This window comes from Lycorma delicatula, chromosome 1, assembly GCF_047948215.1.
Source record: "Lycorma delicatula isolate Av1 chromosome 1, ASM4794821v1, whole genome shotgun sequence".
In the NCBI taxonomy this organism is placed as follows: domain Eukaryota; kingdom Metazoa; phylum Arthropoda; class Insecta; order Hemiptera; family Fulgoridae; genus Lycorma; species Lycorma delicatula.
In genome coordinates, this window is record NC_134455.1 from 42,294,012 (window position 1) to 42,318,708 (window position 24,697).

General features: G+C 30.3%; 1 long non-coding RNA gene and 1 pseudogene across 1 annotated transcript in view; one reads left to right on the forward strand and one right to left on the reverse strand.

Annotated features, from left to right (window-relative positions):
• The window catches only part of LOC142318089 (uncharacterized), an 11,747-nt gene extending 6,233 nt beyond the window's left edge, over window positions 1–5,514 (reverse strand). The window contains exon 1 of the long non-coding RNA XR_012754822.1: window positions 5,434–5,514. This is a non-coding gene — a long non-coding RNA (uncharacterized LOC142318089). The remainder of the gene's footprint in view (window positions 1–5,433) is intronic.
• A 1,111-nt stretch (window positions 5,515–6,625) lies between these two features.
• Window positions 6,626–24,697, forward strand: part of LOC142317487 (glutathione hydrolase light chain 1-like) — a 42,864-nt pseudogene continuing 24,792 nt past the window's right edge.

Genomic DNA, 24,697 nt, shown 5'->3' on the forward strand with positions numbered 1-24,697 from the left:
ACGCCTTTTAAAAATGAAGGGCGTAAGATTTGTGTCAAACTAGTGATTCCTATCTCTCACTTCCCCCTACCGATATTAACATCCACCGTAATTTAGCATTTAAAAGAAAATACTATTTTAAAGAATATCGTAATATATGTGCAATAAATATAACCAGAAATAAAGTAAACGGATATGTGAGAATAGATCTAAAAAAAATCAAAAAAGTTGCTGATCATATCAACTCTGAATGAAGAGATAAAATCTTTAGACAGGGAAAAAGATTCCGCACTACCAAGCAAATAAGCGCTGCGCTATCGTCAAGCGATAATCTTGCACTGCTTTCATCGAAAAAAATTGAAAGTAATAATACAGAGAACGATATAGAAATTTTATGTCTTGTTTACAAAAACGATGAGACTATAATCGATCAAGAGTATAAATTAATATTAAAACATTTCTCACAGCGATAGATATTTCAAAAATATATTCCCGAAAAACGAATTTGGTAAAGTACGCTTTGTTTGTGATTGTTTGTAGTTTCTCAAATATGTAAACCCAACAATAATTTAGAGACGTATATTAAAAATAAAGAGTCATATCGTTTGTTTAATTTCATCAATATCCACACACTCGATCATCGGTATACAAGACATACTCATAAATATAGACATATTCACATATAAGACATATTCACATAAATACATGCGGTGTACTCCAGACAAGCCTATCTCAATTTTTTTTTTAATTATTTTGTTTAGCATAATTAATAGCGCTCAGCTTTGCCGAATATGTACAACAGCTATAAGGCTCATACTTTAATTATTGGATAAGAATGAAGTCGCTAGCTGGACTGGTAAAAAGGTAGAATCAAAGATCCTTACCGGTGATCAAGAAAGGTGTTCTGACAGTAACAAAAGAATCTAATTCGATGTAAACATTAAAAAAAATATAAGCACGAGAGTGATCATTTTGGGTTAGGAACGGACTTGAGATGAATAAGTCCAAAAATATATTAGAATTGAATTTCCTTCTAGTTACCTAGATTTCTCGGAATACTTGTAATTAGGAAGGTTCCGTCTTTAAAAAATTATTTTGGATGAGAAATTCAATTACTTATGTAAAAAACAGTATTGTTTTTCCTCTAAAGCTGCTACAGAAGAAGGTAAGAATTGTTGAAAGAGTATCCTTACTTACCCCCATTTTTGGGGTCGCAAAGATGTTGCTGTCGTAGGTTCTCCTTACGTAGAGAATCTATGGAGAAGATTGCGTATGAACATATCTTCAGGTGAATCCATAGGTTAGCGACGTTATTATCCAGGCGATTAGTGACGACCCCCATAGTGTGACTGGAATTTTGTGGGGGCCTTTATATATCCGTACAAACTAAAAACCGAGTTGAGAGTATCTGTAACACTTTTACTCAAGAACCGGCTAAAGAAGTGGGAAGATGTAAAAGGGAAAAATGAAAACCTTAAAATCTTCTATACGTAATTTTATTTGTATCATATATAAGAATAAAATGCCGTTTACAAACTACCTTATAACGATTATACCATAAAAATATTTTTTCCTTCAAATTTTGTCTATCCTGTTGCAAGTATGCTATCTCGGGGGAGTCTTTTCCTGAAGTTCCTTGTAATATTTACTCGTAATACTTAATACTCTTAATACATGTCTTGTATAGACATGCTTTTACATAAGCCACAATTTTGTCAGCGTGATAAATAAACTTTTCCATTTCCTTCAGCCTGTATCTGGTCATAATTATTTATTTCCACAAAACAGGAAGCGTTTTCTTTTGAAATAGTTTCATTTTTTCTTTTTTGTATTTTTAAACTTGATTTTTTGTATAATTATTGCGATTAGAAAATATTTTTTACATATCGATTTATATATTTTTAGATAAATTTTAACAAAATTAAAAAAATAATTTTTTATAAATAATAATTGTTTCAGAAATGTTCCTTTTAAATTCGTCAGTACTTTGAGGTTTAGTTTTTAGAATCTACTTTTTTTTAAAGTTACTACAAAAAGTAGTATTACGGACTAAAAATCTGAAGATAGTACCGATCGTGGAATATTTCCATTTCTTGAGGTGACGTAGTTTCCAAGCAATAATTGAATTATAACAACAAAAATGAAGTAGTGCGGTCTGTTGAACTGACTTATTTAAATGAAGGTGAATTAGTTAACGTTATTTTTATAACATCGATGTACGAGTTACAGTAACAGTTATTGCAGGATCATCCTCATTTTCGATGAAGTACGATCCAGTAATTTCCTAGAGTTAGACAGCATACTTACTAAACATTGATATTTTTTTGTGTTCATCTGATTGTGATTTTCTAACGCATAGTATTGGAATTTTTTTCATTTAAGTAAAAATTTGCTCCATCTGATATCCAAAATTTGAAAAAAACTTTGGTATTTTCAGTCAAATAAGAAAACTTATAAAATAGTATTTTCACAATTCTCAAGTGTTGAAAGTTCAACTCTTACTATTTATATTAGTAAATAATCAACTTTTTTAACAATACGCATCGTAAATTTGTACGGGATCTTTACAAAGGGTACACGGAAACTATCTCAGATCATGTTAACGTAATGTACCTTTTCCAAGAACTATGTGACCGACTTTACTCAAATCTTTACCGGTTAAACTGTGCATTGTTTTCAACACTATAACACAACAACAGTTTTGTAAAATATTAACCGGTTACGGAAAAAAATATTAGAAACTACCTATGCAACATTTTTTTTTTGCATCAGCATTCATAAAAATTCTTACAAGCAATTTTCGGACATAATTCTCTGTTAAAATTGTGGTCTTAATGAGATGAGTGTCTCTGAAAAGTTTCATTCAAATAGCCCAAATAGTTTTTGAGTAGAATTACATTATGTAGTAAAAAATTAGTTTTTCAGAAAACGACCGAAAACTAAATCCTCTTACCTTATTCTTTACATTCGTGTAGCAAAACTGAATTTTCTTCATCATCTGAATTATTTTCTAATTTTCTTTTTAATTGCTTCCTTCTTCTAGTTTCACGTTCATATTTTGATATTTTAGTTTCACAGACTCGCATTCGCTCCTTGTCTAAGCGTTTCTTTGCCTCGACCGTATGATACTCTGTATTAATTCCAATTTAATTCCGATATAGTCTATTATTTGGAACTTAAACACTTAATCTTGATTATATGATGCTACTAGAACATATATGTACCTTATATGGAATGTACCTTTCATCACAAAAATTCTCTTGAGAAATCTGGACCAAATGACATTGTTAAAACTCTCGTTTTGTTTCGAGTCTTATCATGAAAGCGCTTAGAAACAGGGGGCAGAAAAATTCTTGAATTTTGGTTTGATAACATCCACGACTGGTTTAAGAACCACAATTTTATGTATATAAATTTTACCAGAAGCCTGAACCTTTCTAAATGGAAACCATGCGTCTAAGCACATTCCATGAAATGGAGCTTAATCCGTTGATTTTGGATGAAAGCGTGCAGTCTCATTTTTTGACGTCTAAAATATAATCGACATATAATGATATTTATATCAATTTATTCATAAAAATAATCAAAAAATGTTAAAAATTAGTTTCCGTCTTTCCGGATTCCCCAAAACAGTAACTCTTAAAAGCTTCAATAATTAAGAGCGTTCTTGTTGATGTTTCTTTGAACATTTTTGATCCAGATTTTTTTCGCATGAATAGATCGGACAAGATCATGACCACAAAGATTATAGTGTTGGCGAAAATGATTACATAGGGGTGACATGGGCGTAGTCACAATTTGTGTTATACGATATCACAGAACATATGTTATGCGTCGATCCACCGCTTCATTTTAAACGAATGACAACAATCTGGCTATGTAGTGGTACATGTATAGACATGCTTTTACGTAAGCTACAATTTACCCGGCATGATAAATCAAATTTTCCATTTCTTTCAAACCGTATCTGATCTTAATTATTTATTTCCACAAAACAGGAAGCGTTTTGAAATAGTTTAGTTTTTCTTTTTTGTATTTTTAAACTTAATACAGGTTTTTGTATAATTATTTTGATAAGAAAATATTTTTTACATATTGTTTTATATATTTTTAGATGAATTTTAAAAAAATAAAAAAATAAATATATTTCAAGACGAATGATTTTTTTCTAAATTGTGTTTTTCAGATGACAGTAATAAAGAAACAAGAATTAATTTTTTCTCTTCACAATTATTAGAAGATTTGATTTTAAAAAAACAAATTATTAAGCTGTTTTACTGATGGAGGATGAACAACACATAGTACAAGGTATGTACAAAAATATGGTACTTGTAATTAAAAACTAATCCTAAATTGCTACGTTTTCTAACAAAATCATTTTTAATTTTTTTTTTTTTTTTAATCACTTTAATGATTTTGTCTCCAAACTGTATTTTTATTCTTAATATATATATATATATAAATTAAATTATTTATTTTAGGATCCACCTCTCAGGTTTATTGAATAATTATATTTATATTATTATATATTATAGTATTAAATTTCAAAGTGTTAACGCAAACATTATTTAAATTTGCTTTTATTTTCTCGTGATTTATATTGTTAGGTAAGTAAATAGATTATACTAACAGGAAATGTGTGTGTTCGCGCGCTGTGTATTCAACATCAGAGGACTAGCTATATTTAAGGAATGCATTCCATAGGTTAAAAAAAAGAAAAATTTTCTAAAAAATATAGTTCTGAAAATCTTTTGTTTTCGAGTTATCGTTAATAATACGGTTCCATCAGATTCAGTTTAAATAATAATAGTAAAGTCTGTTCGGTACTTACGTATTAACGCCACCGCAGCTAAGCTTTATTTAAAAACAAAGTAGTCAATCGGATTTCGGTGGAAAATGCGCCGATATAGAGTTTAACATAGATTCAAAACAGTCTCTTTATTAATTTTAATAAATGGTTATTTATATTTATTTATTTTATAAATATAATTTAACCAAACTTAACCTACGCTCGCTTCGCTCGATAACCTTGACTAATTAACAGGAGTGTTTTGATTATTTAAATAATAAATAATTGCAATAATTACTGAATTTATTAAATAAATACTCAAAATTCGATGTTAATTAGACAAGGTTAGCAAGCGAAGCGAGCGTAGGTTAAGTTTGGTTAAATTATATTTATAAAATAAATAAATATAAATAACCATTTATTAAAATTAATAAAGAGACTGTTCATTTTCCACCGAAATCCGACTGACTACTTTGTTTTTAAATAAAGCTGTAGCTGCGGTGGCGTTAATACGTAAGTACCGTCTGTTCTTTATATTAATAATATTTAATGTGTTCATTTGTTGCTTTTTGATTAAGATGAGAAAATTTTAAATGATTGTTTTATATATATATATATATATATATATAAATTAAACTTACTTATTTACTGAAAATTTTCCTTACCTCTTCTTCACTTTCCTTTTCCAGTATTTGTGGATCTACTCTTAATAATAATTCATTTGTATCACCGATCTGTAATTAAGAAATTTGTAATTATACAACAGTAAATTTATTAAGAAAATAATTTTGACGATTTAAATGTAATATGGAACAATAATTTAAATTTACCATTAGAAATATGTCACTTACAATAGAACAAATATTTCATATTACTGATAGCAAATATATTTATTTTCTTTTGCTTTTTTCATCGATGCAAGTATGCTGTTGTACTATACATCAAGCAAGTGACATTCAATCTTACTATTCATCACACTGATTAGCTACGTAGTAGTAAGATTAACAGAAATTAATTCGGATTGCTGTTACACTTGTACCTCGGTTGCTTTGCATGCATCAAACTCGTATAAGAACTACTGCAATAGTGCAATGCAACATATTAATATAATTCTTTCTGTCATTTATGTAGAGAATTATGGGTCTTCCTTTTAAAGTCCCGTTTCTGAAATTTGTTAATACTATCTCACATCTATTATGTTATTATTTTATCAACACTGATCACTACTGAAATTTATTTATAAGATATGTTGAATTTATTTATACAGATTGTAGATTATACGGTATTTGGAATGAATCCGTTTCTTTCATTCTTACAATATTTTAAACATTCTTTATAAGCTTTAACTTGCTTTAGTTTAATCAAATCTTGCAACTGCTATATCTTTTGATCTATCGTATGAAAATAATGAAATTTGGTACACGTATGTAACTTCGATGACAATACAATACTACGGTGTTAGAATTTGGATATGATGATGTGTATGAATGTAAATGTAGTTTGTACAGTCTTAGGTCGACCGTTCCTGAGATGTGTGGTTAATTGAAACCCAACCACTATAGAACACCGGTATCCACGATGTAATATTAAAATCCGTGTAAAAGTAACTGTCTTTATAAGGGTTTGAACCTTAGATCTCTCGTATTTGAAATCAGCTGCTTTTCAATGAAGTGTTCACCACTAGATCAACGCGGTGGGTGCAGTTTCAACATTATATTATCAATCGTACTTTAATTTCGTGTCCCACATGTGAATTGTTGAGTCTTTGATGGGCTTCCGCTAAATTACAAAATAGTCGTTTGTGGAATAAACTGTAAGTTACTGGACTCATATTTATATGGTTAAGACGCAACCAGTATGTCGACATGTTTGAACAGGTAATGTCGGATTTCTTTGCCTTCTATCAATGAGTAACTGCTAATTTTCTTGCAATTTCCTTGTAGAGATAAACCTCCTTTTCAGTTTATTATGTAAATATAGAATGTTCTGATTATAATATAGCATCCTTTTTATAAAAAAATTCAACTGTATGGCTGTAACAGAAAAGACTTTACATTATTTACCACTTGATGTGGTTTAAAGATGTTTTTAAGTTTTTACCGTAAGAAATAAAAGAAAATCGATTCAAATAAAGGATATTTTGAATGATTTTGTGAATTTATTTTTCAATTTTATAAATATATTTTTTCTCGATATAGGTCATTATGGGCTACGTGAACAACTTTACGTGGGGTTTTAAATCTTTTTAATTTTTTACTCCAGTAATTTTTCATTTACGCTAAAGGGAATTATTTTCTCACTCCAGACCATGCCAAGCGTGCGTTGACTTGTTTTATTAGATCTTGAAGCCCCCCCAGAAATCCTTTATTTATCTCAAAATGTGTTCTGGTACTTTGTTTCTTCATTGGTGATTTCTATTTCTTAGATATCTTTACGTACATTTTTTGAGTCTTGTGTCATTTATTCAAGAAATGCGACCGTAGAATGGGATTTGCGTTTTCAGATTATATCAGAGAGTTTTTCACAGTATGCGTGTAGATTTCCTGGTGGTCGGATAGGAGTATACATAATATATATATATAATATTATGATTTAATCGTAATTTCTTTTAATTTTTATTAGCCGATTTATTTATTATTTATAAATTTATCTACATTATTGAAATAACAAGGGTGTTAAGGTAAAAATTACAAGAATTGTGAAATGTCCATCGTTGGAGTAGCGTTTGGTAAATGCAGCTAATAACAACCGGAAAAGTAAAAATTTGATTTAAGAAACATATTTGTTACCTGAGATGTCAAACACGATGAACAGACTGCAATCCAAACAGTTCGTGTACAGTTGTTTATAATTTCAATACCGTAACATAAATAAGTGAATGCTTTTTCAAATTTTAAATATTTTCTATTTTGATCGGTAAAAACTATTACGATGTAATTAAAATATAATAGTATTCTAATAGCATTTCTGCTAATAATTAAGAAGAGATCGCATTCGCATATACGCAATAAATTTTTACTTGCATTTGTGTGTTCTTGTCTAAGTTTTCTAATATCCTGTTTTTTATCACATTTAATACAGTTTTCCAATTCCTTGTCGATTAAAAAATATGAAAATTCTAATTCTTCAAATAACGAAACTATCTGACATTCAATAGAATTAATAGTCGTTCCCATAATTAAAAAATATAGTATAAGTAATAAATCATTATTACGTTTTCCCTCATCAAAAATATATGATTTACGGTAATATAATATACTCGGTAGTACGCTTAAAATTACAACAAATACATAAAAATTGCGACGAAAATTTGAAATATATTCATCGTTATCTTTGAAAGGATAATTAAATATTTTCTCATATTCCTTCCCGTATATTATCCTTATTATTAATAACAAACAATAACAAAAGTTTTCATAAATTATTCCTAAAACTTGCATTTCATTATCGGATGTTAAGTGTTTATAATTAATCGTAATATACTGTATTAATAAAAAAAAAGATATATTAATTATTGTAAAAACCGGTGTTATTTTAAAAAATTTATCCCACCAATTTTTATTTTTATAACTCCAAGGAAGTGTACCAAGAATATACGAATATATACAAACAAAATCTTTTAATAAAAATATCTACGCTATTTTTTATAATAGAATTCTTCAAATGTATTTCGTGAATCTCTTTCCTAACGATATATTTTATGGAATATCTGGTTATATTATTTTATTTAAAAGTTAAAACTTGTAATTATTATCCTTTAATAACATTTAATGATGATAATACCACAATTAAAAATGGTGGTTCATTAAATATTTATTAAAATGAAAAAAACATTTTATTTTACAACCCCATATAATTATATAAATTACATTGTTTGTTTGAGTTATATATATGCATACGTATAATTAAAATTATTATTTATATTTTTTATGAATTTACATTTCATAAGCTGTGTAAATGTATAATTATTTTACAATTTGTTGTGAAATAATAAAATATTTAGCTAAACCGATCGTTTGTCACGTATAAAAATGTTTTGAAAAGAAATAAAAGATTTAATTAAACAACGATTCTTTTTTTTAAAAGAAGTTTTCTATTAAGACGTGACATTTTAAATTAATAATAAAATAGACTATTTTGAAAAATTGTCGTATCATTATTTCAATCTAATGTAAAAATATTATTAAATTTGAAACACAATAGTTGATAAGTAGCCACCTCAGTTTCTGTTACAAATGTTAATCCTCCAAACCGTACATCACGGCATTATTCTGCGACGTTTTCTCCAGCTTTAAAATTACGGCGTTGTACTGCGAAAAACAACTGAATATTCATTTTAAACTCTTCAACTGTGAAAGTTATTGGTAAAGACATATTCCTTTCAAAAAGTCAAGAAATATTTAATTCCTTGGAATCGAATACCTCCTGACACCTCTTGATCTTAGATTTTTATAGATCTTTCCGTTTCATGAAATAACCCTTCTTGGTAAATTCTCATGTAATAATCCGATTGTTTGACTGCTAGTACGGCCATCCGTCACGGAGTAGCGCTCCTCTTCAACTGTAACCGAAGGCCTTCATCTGATCTTAAAAAAAAAACCGGTTCAATCTCACCGTCAAGTCAAGTAAATATTCGTTCTAAATAGGGATCTCTATATCGGACCTTTATACACTGTAGTTTTGTTTATTCACAAGCCCGTTCGATTGGAAACGGGCCTTCTTACCTATATATATAAATTACCTTCTATATATAAATAAATCTCGTTAAAAAAAACTTCGATCGTGCGTCTTCATTTCTAAAACCAAATCAAAGAACGCACGGTCATCTGACTGCAATTGTCGAATCAGATCCGCTAAGTAAGCGATCGGTTCAAACCAAGACCTGTATGCAAAATGCTATAAATCATAGTTTTTTAGATGGCTTGTCGTAAAGGTTCTGGAACTGACAAATGTGGTTTTTAGCGACAGCAGTAATGTTTTCAGCCGACCTAGCATTACGATGACGGACTTGACTCTTCGCATCAGCAACTTGGCTACTTTTCACAGATATAGCAATGAATTTTACATTTGCTGTATATTGCTAGATCGATTGCCTGCTAGAAATAAACATCGACCACGTCCGTTGAATGCAACCGCAGCATTTTCATTGCTCTCAAAATACTGTCTTTGGCCCAAAAACGAGACCAAATAGTCAATCGTTATGAATGAACATATTATTCGACTTTTACTCTGAGGGTTTTTTGAGCACCGTATCTGGAAGTTCTGTTTATTTATAAATCTATTCGGTTAGAAACAGACCTCATCCCTAAGGATAATTTTCTTTAAAAACTGAGGTTAACTGTCTACATTTCCAGTACCTAAGTAACTAAGATACGATATTGAGGATGGCCTCTTAGCTGCACTTTTTGCGCCAGGTACACATTTTAAGCATATAATTCAAGGATTTTAAGCAAAATGCTATTAAAATTCGCGTTTAAGATGGTAATTCATTGTAACGTTTTAAAATTTTTTCAGCAACAACAGAGTTGTTTTAAGCTGATCTGGCACTACGTTGCCATTTTCTATACAAAATGGTGCTTTGTTACAACCGAAAACATCACGAACTTTACGATTTTTCTCTACGAAATATTCACCATATTTGAATTCAACATCATAATCTGGATTCTTTCTTGCAGCAGGTTTCTAACGCCATTGATCTCCGTACCCATCACTGTCCAAGGTTTTTCCTTTGTCCCCTTATAGCATAATCTTCACCTTATCTATTAACTTTATCCTTCTTTTTCCTCGCTTCCTTCTACTAACCCTTCTAATATAGTTATCAAGATTCCGCTTTCTCTAACCGCATTTCCTAACCGGTTTACTTTTCTTTTATGCGCTTCTCCTATAATCGGTCTCTTTTCTTTAATTCTGTTCGTTACTTGCTCATTTATCTTTATCCAACTATCTTAATTTCTCCATTCTTATCGACATCCACATCTTAAAGCCTCAATCCTGTCCCTCTCCCTCATCTTTATTGTACGGAAGCTTCACTTCCTTATAATAAAACATTTAGTATATAGCATCTGGCTGATCTCTTTCTTTGGCTAAGCCTCTTTGTCGTTAACTTCCGCTACTTCAGTTTTTCCTATATTTATTTTCATTTCATATTCTTTCATTCTTTTCCAAGGCTGTTTACAATCTTTGAAGTGTGTATTTGCTATCGACTAGAACTACCGCATATTCATCAAACTTCATGCGTCTTATTTGTCGTGCTCCTATATTTTCAATGTAAATTTTACATGAAATGTTAAACGTAAACAGGGATTACTAGTCTGCATTTCCAATATCTAAGTTACTAACATACGATATTGAGTACGGTCTCGTAGCTGCACCTTTTGGGTCAACTAAATATTTTTCGCATGTAGTTGAACATTTTTAAGAAAAATGCTATTAAAATTGGTCTTTGAGATGGTTAATCGTTGTACCGTTTTGAAATTGTGAAACCTGGGTTTTCAGCGACAGCAGAATTATTTTAAGATGATGTGGCACTACGATGACATTTTCTATACAAGATGGTGCTTCATTACAACAAAAAACCTTCACAAACTTTACGATTTTTCTTTACAAAATATTCACCGTGTTTGAATTCAACATCGTCTGAGATTTTTCTGGCAGTATGTCTCTAACGCATAAGTCTTTAAAGCTATTTGTAGTGAATTTTCATAAAATCTTTGCTTTTTCGAATATTACATTATTCCATTTTAATTTCTTTTTAAATTAAATTGTATTGTTTTACTTTACAGTTATTAATTAATTTATAATTGCCACCATATATTTTTTTTTGAACAGGCGAATCATAAAAATTGTGATTTGACGTTTCTTCTTAACAATAAGTTGGGCTAAACTTAATAAAGGGTAAAAAATCTGTTTAATATTAAAATATATATATATATATAGATTACTAGTTATTTAAGATTACGTAGAAAGGATAATAAATTATAAGGTTACATTTAAAGTTTATTCAAATAGCATTAATATTTAGTAACATCATTACGAGAATTTGTTATATTAATTTTAATTTTATTTTCCTATCTATAATATTCTTAAATGTAGAAGTATTATTTTTTTTTAACTCCAATTTCTGTATATTTGTTTTTATGTTTTCTTAACATATGACAATTAATTAAAACATTTTTTATTAATCAAAAGTTTATTTGTATGATATTACTGTGATAGTTACTAGGCATTAAGTATAAAATTATATAAGCAGTAATAAAGTCATGTGTGTATGTACTTATATTTAGTTGTTGAAAAGTCGCCTGACAAACAGCAAGCATTACCTATGGGAAATGTAGTTAATTAAATTGTGCTGTATTATAAAATTCCATTTTACACAGAAATTTATGGATGAAATAATTCATAAAGGATATATAATCAAAAGTAAACGTACAGTTTTACTTTTCTCTAAATAAAAAATAATGGCGAGTATTTATATATATATACAGAGTATTTCAAAATTATGTTATTAATCAAATGGCAGATAGATTTCTGGTCATGAAATGTATATTTAAATGAAAGTTCCCATATACATACCGTTTACATTTTGGTTATCGAATAGGTAAGCAATCACAGCTGACACATAATACACAGGCATAAACATTAGTCCTAAATGAGGGGTAAAGTTCAATAACGCACATGTTTGGTGCATGGTTAATAGATAGATAGGTAAAAATATCCATCCCGTGGTAACGTAATTTTGAAACACGCTGTATACATACATATAGAGTGCGTCACAAAGTTCTCCTGAGACTTTTATATACTACTTTACTCGTGAAAATAGTGGAAAAAGTTCATATAAACTTATGTTCTAAAATGCCTCATTTGCGAGTTTTGGCTAGTAAAAGATTTTGCTCGGATTTCGGCTACCCCGGTGAAATGAGGTAGTACTGAAGTATTTAGGATGTTAATTAAGGAGCAGATTTAGTGATTTCTTATGGTTTTTGACCTGAGAACTTGAATAAAATAGGTCTCATAACCCTATTTTCGGTAGAGTTTGAGAAATTTGGGTGTAAACAAATAAATCGGGGTACACAACGCTAGTTTTTATGTTTGACTTAAAATAACTTTGTTAAACGGGTAATAACCACAAAATGTTTAAACGGAACTTGTAGAAAATTTAATTCTGAACATTGTTGATTCTTAAACCTTGAAATATCTAAGTTCTATTAAGCGGACTGTAAATCCAACCGGGAGAATAAATAAATAAATAAAAAAAGGCGTAACTGCACAAAAATCTTATTATATTAACAAAAAACACAGGTGACACACAAGTACATATTAAAGCATAATATTCCGAACGCCTATCGTTCGGAATCATGGAAAGGTTAACTCCGTTCGGGCAACGATTTGGCGCTAGCACATCCCGCAGCCGAGTGTTGAGTAAGCACTCTCCAACCAAGCGGCGAAACATAGAACTAGCAGGATGCGAACTACTCTTGGTAGAAATACGCTGAACATACATAATGGTAGGATAAGTTGAATAAAACTTTATATGAACTTTTCCATTATTTTCACGAGTAGAATATATATATATATATATATATATATATATATATATATATATATATATATATATATATTTATTTATTTATTTGTGTGCGGGTGCCCGTTTGTATGTTTGAACGTTAATTAAAATTATATATAAATCTGTTGAACTATATATTTTCGAATCGTTGATATCAGTGCATTTGTAATACAATATCGCATTATCAAACAATATTATAAATGAATATACAATTTGAGTGAATTTAAAATCGAATTACTTTTTCGTGGTTTAAAATTAAATGATGGCGACGATGTTGCTGAGATTTCCCAGTAATCGCATAGAACTTAATATTTAACCCCCGCAACCATTCCATGGTTAAATTCAAAACGAATAGTACTGTTACCATGTTGATCATTCCCTTATTTATTTAATTATTTTCTTCTTAAAATAAAAGTAAAACGAATAAGTAAGTTACTAAATTATTTGTTAAACTACAATTAAGTGTTAAAATTTAACATAGATTTAACCCTACTAAGATTATATAATGTTTTAATTGTATATAATTAAAACATAAAATATATAAAAACTCGTCTTTTTAATAAAAAATTTACTTTCAAGAAGATTCAAATAATTTAACCCTATTCTTCCCGGCATCAGTTGATCCAGAGTTTGAATTTGAGTGTAAAATCAATAAATTTGTAAAAATCAAATTTTTATTTTATGAAAAATATTTATTACGAGTATATTTCATTTTCAAAACATTCAAGCACAAATAATTATTTTTTAAATTAGTAATATAACAAAAACAAACAGTTTGCCTATGATTTTACGGTTGACTGCTAACAGATACCCTTCATGTAACGTCACTGAAATATTCCCCTTTTCAATCTTCCGGTAGGAATAAAGCCAATTTCGCAGTCGGCAAAATTTGATGTTGATTATCTTGTATATTATTAAAGAAAATAAAGGCTAAAGGCCTTATATAAGGTAAATATTATGACAAACAATATGATTAATAGTTTATACATTAATTGCCTCATAACAGGACTGGAGGAAAATTTTAACGTAATTACATTACATGAGCTGTTATCTTTACCTTTAGGTAAAGTTAATTGCCTTTAAGTTATAGTTTTAGCACTATTTAGTTTCCATAACTGTTTTAATATATTAAAAATTTATTTAATAAATAAGTAATAGTGTAAAAAACGGCTTTTTTAGCGGATTTCCAAAGAATTTAAAAATCCCAATTGCGGCTGGTCATATATATACACATATCTACGTTTGCATGTATAAAATTATTTCGTACCCAAATCTTAACTGATTTTAATGAAACTTGATGAGCGGATATAAGCCTATTAGATACAATAGAGTCCAATAGAATTTCACGCGAATCTGTTCACAGAAACAGGAGATAGAGCCAAAAAAGGGGTTTTTGGGTACATTTTCGGCTCCTTTTCGTTTTCCTGGGCGCAATTTTAATCGATTTTGATTAATCTTGATAGGATGATGTAAACCAAGTAAAAAATGAATCCTACTGATCTCCAAGTGAATCAGTTCACAGGAATCGGAGTTAGAAGCAAGCACACTGGGTTTTTGGGTACGTTTGCAAGGTTAACTAAAACTGGAAATCCGCCCTTCTGACAGACTTGGTGCGACAGATTACTTTTTCATTCTGTGCCTAATCATTTACTGCAACGTCCTCTAAAAATTAAAATATTTATTATTGTATTTAAACACTAATTTTTAAATATTAACAATGTATACTGAAGTGTTTATCTGTACACTGAAATTTTTTATACATCATATTTTTAAATTCAAAAACATAGAATTGTTTTCTTTGTCCTCTTGCTTAATGTAAACATCTCCTATCATTTTATTTCTTTTTATATGAGAATGAACCAGCTGATCGTAATTATTGTTAGAATTAATTGTATAAATTTAATCTCCTTTAAGATGTATTAGCAACAACATCACTAAATCTTTATCGTTCTTGCTAGACATATTTAATATATATCTAAAATGTGAATAAATGAGAACTCAGTTGAAAACATAAATTATTATAAATCATTGTGATGTTTAGTTAATGAAGTGTAAATTTAGATAGTAAATAAAGGAAGTGATTATTATTAGTAATTATTATTAATATCGGCATTACTTAATGCATATAGTTTACACAACTAAAAAATATTGCTCCACAGATGAAATTGTTGTACAGTGATGTCAGAGTACACCATTAATTCTAGGTTTTGAAGAATCTAGCTCATTACTAAACAAGAAACTTCTTGTTGGGAATGTACGTATTCACCTAAAACCGCAGACCTTACAAGAGAGGCAATACTACGAAATCTCAAATATTCTACCCGACACTAATCAGTTTCACTCGGTTTGCCAAACGCCAGTATTCGAAGACACTCAAAAAAAACATTACGATTTGATTTTGTTATTAACGAAAGCAATTTGATTATCCCGGGAAGGTTTTTCATCTAATAATGTTACCGATCGTAATCAAACTGGTCGGGGGAAAAGTTTCTTCGTATTTCCCTCGGAGATGGTTTTGAACTTCATAATTCTGGCATTATTAATAAAATCTGTCAATACTTGCGCGCTTTATAACGGTGAGATATCACTAAATATTTTTAGAAAGGTTACTACTACTTTCACTCATATTAGGTATTTCACTTATATTAGATCGTCGATTTAAAGCTATTACGTCCTGAAAATTAGTGAAAATATACAAGAAATTTGTCATATATGGAGATTTAACTAAAAAGTAAGGGCAGAATGTAATTCAGACCTACTAAAAAACTTCTGATATTTATGGATATTATGCAGTATCCGTACGTGTAATACAAAACTGGTTCAAGCGTTTTTAACGTTTTCAATTTGGAAATTTTGATGTCAGTTATGCACATCGCTCTGGTCAGTCAACGATTGAAAAACTTCGATGAAATTATGGATAAAAAGTAAGCAAAACCTGCACATTAACAGTCTTGATATTATTAACGAAGTAAAAATAGAGTACAAAACTATTTTAATTCTCATAAAGGAAGCTAAATACAAAAAACTCGATGTAACACGTCTTTTAACAATGAAAAAGCTGACAAAAAAGTTGTTGCACTTTCCTGGTATTGGAAAAATAATGATACTTGAAAAACGTTAAACAATTTTAATAATCGATATTTATAACTTTTTTCTGCTTTCTTACTCCCAAAATTACCTCCAAGAAAAGTTTTTGATTAGTCTACATTTACTATGATGAATGATAGAAATTAAAAAAAATCCTATGAATTATGCTTGACCAATAAAACACTACCTAAGATTCCATTTTTGGGGGTGGGGATAAATTATAATAAAATTTTATTGTAATATTATTATTACAAGTTTAGATAAAAAAAACAAATTTTTTTTTAAATTCAAAAATCGTTATTATTAAACTTTGAACAGTTCCCTCACCAAAGCATTGCCCCCAAAGTATTTTGTTTTTGGCCACTTGTACTACTACTATACTTAGGAAAACAGAAAAAATTCGATTATGTAATAAATAAAAAGATAGCGAGTTGATTTTTGGTGAAGGGGAGAATTTGGAGGTAGTTGTTTCTTTTAAACGGTAAGATAAGCATGTACGCATTTAATAGCTTAATAATTATGAAGAGAAGTTATATTTACAAAATTTTGAGAAATTGATCCCAAAGAAGCTATTTATCCCATCCCTGGATACGTTGCCCCTAAACTTTTACCGACAAATTTTCCCGTATACTGATTCTGTGTGACAAATTTCATCAGAATCGGTTTATCCGATCAAAAGTTATTAAGCTTCAAACTCCAGCACACTTATATACTAAGTACGTACATACAAACCTTACCTCCCGCTTTTTGTTTGGGTCCCTGGGTCATGAAATGTCAAGAAATAAAAAAAGTTCATACACCATTTTTTGACCGATTACCTTACTCTCTTTCTTGCAGCATAGCTCTAGAGCTGTGGTGCCGAGAAAGTAGAATTTAACTGATCTACGTTCCATCTACAAAACGTTGCTAAAAAGGAACGAACTCGAACCGTTTTTGAAACAGCTCGTTACGGGCAACAAAAATTGGACAATTTACTACAATAATTTATGAAAATGATCGTGGTCAAAGCAAGTTGAAGCTAGTAAACGATGGCAAAGCGAAGGTCGACAAGAAAAGAGATGCCGTTTGTGTGCACGCGAGTCTACTTTGATCTGAAAGAAATATTTCACTATGAGCTGCTGCCATCTGGTATGACAATTAATTGTCTTTAACTTTTACTGTTAACAACTGGAAAGGTTATACCAGTCAATATTGCGACGAGAATTGATCGATAGAAAATGTGTTCGCTAGATCCCACATATTCTTGAAAACTGTGAGAACTTGGCTGGGAAGTTTTGATGCGTCCACTACTTAGTCCTGATCTTGCACCGTCAGACTACCGTTGGTTTCAGTCTCTACAAATTACCTTAACGGTATAAGTTAGCTTCAAAAAAGATTTGTGACAACCACTTATCAAAGGTTTTGTCTAAAAACCTTCCGAAAGTTTAAATTCCACAATGACGGGATTATGTTTTTCCTCAAAAATAGCAAAAGGTGGTCGATCAAATCGTCGCATACTTGACTTAATAATATACTCGGTTACGAAATTAAAAAAAAAAATGTTTTACTTTTGTTTTAAAATACAAAGAAATTTCGTGACCCTTATATGAAAATAAATTACGTTTATAATCGACCGTTTCAATTTACTATTTAAAATTCTTTGTGCATTAATAAGCTTGGATTTGTAATTTTGAAATGTTACTGACCCTGTCACTGTTATTTAGTTATCAAACCGATCGTATGAAGGGATTTTACATCTTAAAATAAGTCCGTAGAAATTTTCCTTTAATTATTGTAAACAGGATAACAATAACATTTTCTGCTAATTAAATTTTGGATTAAAATTTCAAAGGGAAAAGTCAAAACGGTCGATTAAAATTATTTTTTATTTTTTAATCCGTACAGATAATATATCAGAATAAACTACCATTATGATTGTTTTAATTATTACTAATAAATACATTTTATTTAGTTTACTTTGTTTCAAAATTTTGTTTACAAAGACGAAAAGTACTTAATTCTCAATGATAAATTATAATCAAATTTATTACTTTATGAGATTTCGAATGAAGTTTTCTAGGTAAGCTTTTTTAATAAATTCATTGTAGAAAAATATAATGCAGACACTACACTCATTAATTCATTATTAAGTATTTTAACTTTGAGGCCAAAATTCTGGTTTATTGATTTGGATGAATATTACCAGAAACGTAGCCATTAAACCAACACCCTGAAATCAAAATTAATATTAATGCGAACAACAATAATGTAATATATTTTTGTAAAATAAATCTTAATTCAATATATGGTATAAATAAATTATAGCAATTTACAAAATAGAATACAATTATATAACTGTGTATATGTGTGTGTTATATAGAATATATTATCCGTTTAAGAATAAACGTTAAAAGAGTGTGAAAACTTCCCCAGATTTTTTTTTTAAATACGCTAATTATTTGCTCTTAAAATCGATCAAACGAATTATGAAACACAAATAAAAACGAATTTTGAAAATCGACTAGATAATGAAGTAAGTAAATGATTATACAAATCGGTTTCAGACTTTGTACACACATCTTTCAGAAATTTTTAAGGGGTTTAGTTAGATTTCATAAGAAAGCTACCTAATGTAATCGGAACCATGATTTAACTTCCGTAAAATTTGGACATATCTTCGCGTTTCACACCCCCAGACCCCAAAACCACCGTCAGCTCAAAAGTTTTATATATATATACAAATATCGAATTTGTTTACTAAAGTTCCTCCTCTTCATTCGATAAGGGCCCAAAACATATGTAAGTAAAGGTTTTTGATATCACCAACCGTTGGCCCCAGGGATGAAAAAATAGGGTTTTGAAGACAAAAAACATCATACCTCTCTTAATAGAGAAGTATCGAATCGGTTTAAAATGGTCGTTAGTCTTCTAAAAATTACCTAAAACTTCTGTCTGCAACAATTTTTGATATGATCAACCCTTACGACAAGGGATGACCAAAATGTTGCTGGAATTGTAAGAAGATGAGGCTTGTCGTATGCTAAACACGTGTAACATTTTTTTCACATGCAACCGTTGTCGTATTGAGTAAATTTGAAATTTTTTTTAAACTTTAAAGTGGAAATCCTTTTTATCCCCTACTTAACACCGGTGAAATCTACCTCCGCCTTCCGGCGTGCCGAAACAGATTTTTTTAATGTTTCTGGAATCAAGGGGTTGTGAAATGTTGACATTGGCAAAAAAACCGGCAACGAAATTTTAACCAAACTATGTAACCAACTGTAACAAAAAACGGAAAAAATTCTATTGTTATTAAAGGCAGAAGATAAGAAGAAAATTGTATATGGATAAATTAATCCATAGAGAAAAAAGAAGAGAAAACCTCCAGCATTTCTATTTCTGAGCTTGAAATCAAATATACTGAAATATGAAAGTACGTTAATTCCAGTACGATACTTTCTGATGATAGAAGTTGCCAATTCTGATAATATATTGTTATGCGGAGATAATACGTACTCTGAGTTCATGCGAATTTTTTTTTTCATTGAATTTACAAAACGTGTTATCTTATTTATTGCATCTTATTACTTTCCTATTAACATATTGAGATTTTTCTTCTAGAGCCAGAAAATGAAATATATTGATGTTAATGTTATAATAATCAGAAAACTAAACTTTTCAATTACGAATTGGAAAAACAATTTATGATAATATTGATGTGCAAAATAATTTCTAGTATCGACCGGAAGACAACGATGTCCGCCATTATCTGTTTAAATATACCTATATTCCTGCTGAATCACCACCGTTTAAATTCACATAAATATAATTACACTAACGCGGGGATGCGCCAAACTCACATCTGTTTCGTAATTTTGCGAAAACTAACAAAGATTCATAACTTACTTGTGGATTCCTAATCACAGTGTCGACGAAATTAAGCGTACGACTGAACTATACTACTGAAACCGCATACCGGTTAAGTTAGAGTGTCACGAAATACTCTCCATAATTTGGACACGGTTTTACTGCCTGGTCAAACGGGAGGTCGTATTACATTTAATAACGTATCGGTCAAACCGTCTCATATGGAGTATAAAAAGCAATCGTTTATTTATCAACATATGCCGCCAAATATAAATTGTTATAAACTTTTAACGGTTTATTGTTCCGCTTATCGTTATTAGACTGTTAAATATGTTATCCGCACAAACTTCACGTAAATAAATGTATAGCTATTACCTCGTCGCAAAATATTTTCAGATCTTTGGTGTGCCGTTTCAAGGATGAATATTTCTTTGAACTGTTTTAAATATAGAAAATTTTAGCGTCTAACTAAAGTCTATTGTCGTTCAACCGTTTGATTTTCCACAGTCTAATTTATGTTCTTATCCTCGGATCTGTGCTGTTGTGCGAACATCAACGCTTAAGAATTTCGACATTGACGATTGACATTGGAGATTGGAGATAGACAAAATCGTCATCTCTATCTGAATCGGTTTATCATTCTACTGTAGAAATCGTAAATGTTTTTCTTTATTTTCTAAATCGTAAACGAATTACAAGAACCAATTTTAGTATAGTATAATAATTTATTTCACATATATAATAAACGACGGTTAAAATAACAATGAATATAGAAGTTTGTACGTAAATTGACAAATAAAAATAAACGACTAAATTCTTATACGATATTGAAAAGGTAAAATTAAGCGAGAATAAAATTTCATCGCAATACAGCATTATTATTCGTATCGATAGATTTCAGTGGTGATCAATATTATTAATAAATAACGTAATAATATTAACGATAACATAATATTAATAAGTTTGAAATGACAACAATAAGTTTCATCGGAGGCTCTAAGAGAAAAATGTAATTATTATTTACATGTGAAAACTTTAGATCGGAATGAAAGTGACAATAATTACGTATTCCCTAATTACCTTAATTCCTTGTTTAGCATTATCTCATTTTTTATCATATTTATCGATAATGATTTATAATATTTAGTTGCTTGTTTGAATTTTATCTGTAACTTTTGCGGAGTAAGAAGATAATTTTTTTTCAAATTCATTAAGATACAACTTTCTACATAAGTGATAATAGATCGGTTGATTGTATAAGTTATATCGGCCTGACTTTTAGTAATAAACCGCATGACGTGTAGTAACCGTTTCATGCGTAATTAAAAACTTAAAAATCTACCTTTAAATTCTGCGTTGTATTTAACGGTGTTTTTCGTTTCTTACATTTGAGTTTCCTGGAACAATTTTAAATTTATTGGGAATCACCAACAAATTTTCTCTAATATTACAGAAATCACTGAGATCATTTGAATTAACCGCTTTAAAAAAATAGTTTGTACTTAATGAAACGCATAGATAATAAAAAGCCATTATATTTGAAAAAAAAAATTAAACATTGGAGGATTTAAAAAAATGTGTTCAGTATTTTTTTTTTTTTTTTTTTTGTCTTCAGTCATTTGACTGGTTTGATGCAGCTCTCCAAGATTCCCTATCTAGTGCTAGTCGTTTCATTTCAGTATACCCTCTACATCCTACATCCCCAACAATTTGTTTTACATACTCCAAACGTGGCCTGCCTACACAATTTTTCCCTTCTACCTGTCCTTCCAATATTAAAGCGACTATTCCAGGATGCCTTAGTATGTGGCCTATAAGTCTGTCTCTTCTTTTAACTATATTTTTCCAAATGCTTCTTTCTTCATCTATTTGCCGCAATACCTCTTCATTTGTCACTTTATCCACGCATCTGATTGTTAACATTCTCCTATAGCACCACATTTCAAAAGCTTCTAACCTTTTCTTCTCAGATACTCCGATCGTCCAAGTTTCACTTCCATATAAAGCGACACTCCAAACATACACTTTCAAAAATCTTTTCCTGACATTTAAATTAATTTTTGATGTAAACAAATTATATTTCTTACTGAAGGCTCGTTTAGCTTGTGCTATTCGGCATTTTATATCGCTCCTGCTTCGTCCATCTTTAGTAATTTTACTTCCCAAATAACAAAATTCTTCTACCTCCATAATCTTTTCTCCTCCTATTTTCACATTCAGCGGTCCATCTTTGTTATTTCTACTACATTTCATTACTTTTGTTTTGTTCTTGTTTATTTTCACGCGATAGTTCTTGCGTAGGACTTCATCTATGCCGTTCATTGTTTCTTCTAAATCCTTTTTACTCTCGGCTAGAATTACTATATCATCAGCAAATCGTAGCATCTTTATCTTTTCATCTTGTACTGTTACTCCGAATCTAAATTGTTCTTTAACATCATTAACTGCTAGTTCAATGTAAAGATTAAAAAGTAACGGAGATAGGGAACATCCTTGTCGGACTCCCTTTCTTATTAGGGCTTCTTTCTTATGTTCTTCAATTGTTATTGTTGCTGTTTGGTTCCTGTACATGTTAGCAATTGTTCTTCTATCTCTGTATTTGAACCCTAATTTTTTTAAAATGCTGAACATTTTATTCCAGTCTACGTTATCGAAAGCCTTTTCTAGGTCTATAAACGCCAAGTATGTTGGTTTGTTTTTCTTTAATCTTCCTTCTACTATTAATCTGAGGCTTAAAATTGCTTCCCTTGTCCCTATACTTTTCCTGAAACCAAATCGGTCTTCTCCTAACACTTCTTCCACTCTCCTCTCAATTCTTCTGTATAAAATTCTAGTTAAGATTTTTGATGCATGACTAGTTAAACTAATTGTTCTGTATTCTTCACATTTATCTGCCCCTGCTTTCTTTGGTATCATGACTATAACACTTTTTTTGAAGTCTGACGGAAATTCCCCATTTTCATAAATATTACACACCAGTTTGTGTAATCTATCAATCGCTTCCTCACCTGCACTGCACAGTAATTCTACAGGTATTCCGTCTATTCCAGGAGCCTTTCTGCCATTTAAATCTTTTAATGCTCTCTTAAATTCAGATCTCAGTATTGTTTCTCCCATTTCATCCTCCTCAACTTCCTCTTCTTCCTCTATAACACCATTTTCTAATTCATTTCCTCTGTATAACTCTTCAATATATTCCACCCATCTATTGACTTTACCTTTCGTATTATATATTGGTGTACCATCTTTGTTTAACACATTATTACATTTTAATTTATGTACCCCAAAATTTTCCTTAACTTTCCTGTATGCTCCGTCTATTTTACCAATGTTCATTTCTCTTTCCACTTCTGAACACTTTTCTTTAATCCACTCTTCTTTCACCAGTTTGCACTTCCTGTTTATAGCATTTCTTAATTTCCGATAGTTCCTTTTACTTTCTTCATCACTAGCATTCTTATATTTTCTACGTTCATCCATCAGCTGCAATATATCGTCTGAAACCCAAGGTTTTCTACCGGTTCTCTTTATTCCGCCTAAGTGTGCTTCTGCTGATTTAAGAATTTCCTTTTTAACATTCTCCCATTCTTCTTCTACATTTTCTACCTTATCTTTTTTACTCAGACCTCTTGCGATGTCCTCCTCAAAAATCTTCTTTACCTCCTCTTCCTCAAGCTTCTCTAAATTCCACCGATTCATCTGACACCTTTTCTTCAGGTTTTTAAACCCCAATCTACATTTCATTATCACCAAATTATGGTCGCTATCAATGTCTGCTCCAGGGTAAGTTTTGCAGTCAACGAGTTGATTTCTAAATCTTTGCTTAACCATGATATAATCTATCTGATACCTTGCAGTATCGCCTGGCTTTTTCCAAGTGTATATTCTTCTATTATGATTTTTAAATTGGGTGTTGGCAATTACTAAATTATACTTCGTGCAAAACTCTATAAGTCGGTCCCCTCTTTCATTCCTTCTGCCCAGCCCGTATTCACCCACTATATTTCCTTCCTTGCCTTTTCCAATGCTTGCATTCCAATCTCCAACTATTATTAAATTTTCATCTCCTTTTACGTGTTTAATTGCTTCATCAATCTCTTCGTATACACACTCTACCTCATCATCATCATGGGCGCTTGTAGGCATATAAACGTTAACAATCGTTGTCGGTTTAGGTTTTGATTTTATCCTTATTACAATGATTCTATCGCTGTGCATTTTGAAATACTCCACTCTCCTCCCTATCTTCTTGTTCATCACGAAACCTACTCCTGCCTGCCCATTATTTGACGCTGAGTTAATTACTCTAAAATCACCTGACCAAAAGTCGCCTTCCTCTTCCCACCGAACCTCACTAATTCCTACTATATCCACATTTGTCCTACCCATTTCCCTTTTTAAATTTTCTAGCCTACCAACCTTTTTCAAGCTTC